Raw genomic sequence first — 3,380 nt, 5'->3', positions numbered from 1 at the left:
AGAGTTGCATGTAGTAGTCTCTTAGGATGCTTTGTATTTCTGCGGTGTCCATTATAACTTCTCCTTTTTCATTTCTAATTTTATTGATTTCATTACTCTCCCTCTTTCTTGATGAGTCTGGCTAAAGGTTTATCAATTTTGTTTATCTTCTCAAAGAACCAGTTTTAAATTTATTGATCTTTGGTATTGTTTTCTTTGTTTCTATTTCATTTATTTATTCTCTGATCTTTATGACTTTTTTCCTTCTACTAACTTTGGGTTTTGTTTGTTCTTCTTTCTCTAGTTCCTTTAGGTGTAAGTTTTGATTGTTTATTTCAGAGTTTTCTTGTTTCTTGAGGTAGGGGTGCATCGCTATAAACTTCCCTCATGGAACTGCTTTGGCCACATCCCATAGGTTTTGGATCATCGTGTTTTCATTGTCATTTGTCTCTAGGTATTTTCTGATTTCCTCTTTGATTTCATCAATGATCTCTTGGTTATTTAGTACCGTATTGTTTAGCCTCTATGTGTTTGTGTTTTTTATGTTTTTTTCCCTGTAATTGATTTCTAATCTCATAGCGTGGTGGTCAAGATGATTGATATGATTTCAATTTTCTTAAATTTACTGAGGCTTGATTTGTGACCCATGATGTGATCTATCCTGGAGAATGTTCCATGTGCACTTGAGAAGAAAGTGTAATCTGTTGTTTTTGGATGGAGTGTCCTATAAATATCAATTAAATCTATCTGGTCTATTGTGTCATTTAAAGCTTGTGTTTCCTTATTAATTTTCTGTTACAGCTGTTAGCATTTGCCTTATGTACTGAGGTCCTCCTATGTTGAGTGCATATATATTTATAATTGTTATATCTTCTTCTTGGATTGATCCCTTGGTCATTATGTAGTGTCCTTCCTTTTCTCTTGTAACATTATTTTAAAGTCTTATTTTATCTGATATGAGTATTGCTACTCCATCTCTCTTTTGATTTCCATTTGCATGGAATATCTTTTTCCATACCCTCACTTTCAGTCTGTATGTGTCCCTAGGTCTGAAGTGGCTCTCTTGTAGACAGCATATATATGGGTCTTGTTTTTTATCCATTCAGCGAGCCTTCGGCTTTTGGTTGGAGCGTTTAATCCATTCACATTTAAGGTAATTATCGATATGTATGTTCCTATTACCTTTTTCTTAATTGCTTTGGGGTTTTTTTTTGTAGGTCTTTTTCTTCTCTTGTGTTTCCCACTTAGAGAAGTTCCTTTAGCATTTGTTGTAGAACTGGTTTGGTGGTGCTGAATTCTCTTAGCTTTTGCTTGTCTGTAAAGCTTTTGATTTCTCTGTCGAATCTGAATTAGATCCTTGGCGGGTAGAGTACTCTTGGTCTTAGGTTCTTCCCTTTCATCACTTTATATATATGATGCTACTCCCTTCTGGCTTGTAGAGTTTCTGCTGAGAAATCAGCTATTAACCGTATGGGAGTTCCTTTATATGTTATTTGTTGTTTTTCCCTTGTTGCTTTTAATAATTTTTCTGTGTCTTTAATTCTTGTCAATTTGATTACTATGTGTCTCGGTGTGTTTATCCTTGGCATTATCCTGCCTGGCACTCTCTGCACTTCCTGGACTTGGGCGGCTATTTCCTTTCCCATGTTAGGGAAGTTTTCGACTATAATGTCTTCAAATTATTTTTTGGGTCCTTTCTCTCTCTCTTCTCCTTCTGGGACCCCTATAATGCAAATGTTGGTGTGTTTAATGTTGTCCAGAGGTCTCTTAGCTGTCTTCATTTCTTTTTTTTTTTTTTTTTTTTTTGCAGTACGCGGGCCTCTCACTGTTGTGGCCTCTCCCGTCGCGGAGCACAGGCTCCGGACGCGCAGGTTCAGTGGCCATGGCTCACGGGCCCAGCCGCTCCGCGGCATGTGGTATCTCCCCGGACTGGGGCATGAACCCGTGTCCCCTGCATCGGCAGGCGGACTCTCAACCACTGCACCACCAGGGAAGCCCTGTCTTCATTTCTTTTCATTCCTTTTTCTTTATTCTGTTCCATGGCAGTGATTTCCACCATTCTGTCTTCCCAGTCATTTATCCATTGTTCTGTCTCAGTTATTCTGCTATTGATTCCTTCTAGTGTATTTTTCATTTTATTTATTGTATTGTTCATCTCTGTTTGTTTGCTCTGTAATTTTTCTAGGTCTTTGTTAAACATTTCTTTTTTCTTTTTTTTTTGACATTTTAAGTGTAGTTTTTTAAAAACATCTTTATTAGAATATAATTGCTTTATAATGTTGTGTTAGTTTCTGCTGTATAACAAAGTGAATCAGTTATATGTATACATATATCCCCATATCCCCTCCCTCTTGCACCTCCCTCCCACCCTCCGTATCCCACCCCTCTAGGTGGTCACAAAGTACCCTGTGCTATGCAGCTGTTTTCCAATAGCTATCTATTTTACATTTGCTAGTGTATATATGTCAGTGCTACTCTCTCACTTCGCCCCAGCTTACCCTTCCCCCTCCCCGTGTCCTCAAGTTCATTCTCTATGTCTGCGTCTTTATTCCTCTCCTGCCCCTAGGTTCATCAGAACCATTTTTTTTTTAGATTCCATATATATATGTTTGCATATGGTATTTGTTTTCCTGTTAAACATTTCTTGTTCTTCTTGATCTTTGCCTCCCTTCTTTAACTGAGGTCCTGGACCATCTTCAGTATCATTATTCTAAATTCTTTTTTTGGAAGGTTGCTTATCTCTACTTCATTTAGTTGTTTTTCTGGTGTTTTATCTTGTTCGTTTATCTGGTACATAGTCCTCTGCATTTTCATTTTGTCTATCTTTCTCTGAATGTGGTTTCCGTTCCACAGGCTGCAGGATTGTAGTTCTTTTTGCTTCTGCTGTCTGCCCTCTGGTGGATGAGGCTATTTAAGAGGCTTGTGCAAGTTACCTGATGGGAGGGACTGGTGGTGGGTAGAGCTGTGTGTTGCTCTGCTGGGCAGAGCTCAGTAAAACTTTAATTTGCTTGTCTACTGATGGGTGGGGCTGATTTCCCTCCCTGTTGGTTGTTTGGCCTGAGGCAACCCAACACTGGAGCCCACAGCCTCTTTGGTGGGGCTAATGGCGGACTCTGGGAGGGCTCACGCCAAGGAGTACTTCCCAGAACTTCTGCTGCCAGTGTCCTTGTCCCCATGGTGAGACACAGCCACCCCCTGCCTGTGCAGGCGACCCTCCAACACTAGCAGGTAGGTCTGGTTCAGTCTCCTATGGGGTCACTGCTCCTTCCCCTGGGTCCCGATGCACACACTACTTTGTGTGTGCCCTCCAGGAGTGGAGTCTCTGTTTCCCCCAGTCCTGTCGAAGTCCTGCAATCAAATCCCACTAGGCTTCAAAGTCTGATTCTCTGGGAATTCCTCCT

This window comes from Physeter macrocephalus, chromosome 11, assembly GCF_002837175.3.
Source record: "Physeter macrocephalus isolate SW-GA chromosome 11, ASM283717v5, whole genome shotgun sequence".
NCBI lineage: Eukaryota > Metazoa > Chordata > Mammalia > Artiodactyla > Physeteridae > Physeter > Physeter macrocephalus.
Note: the sequence above shows the minus strand (reverse complement) of the source record.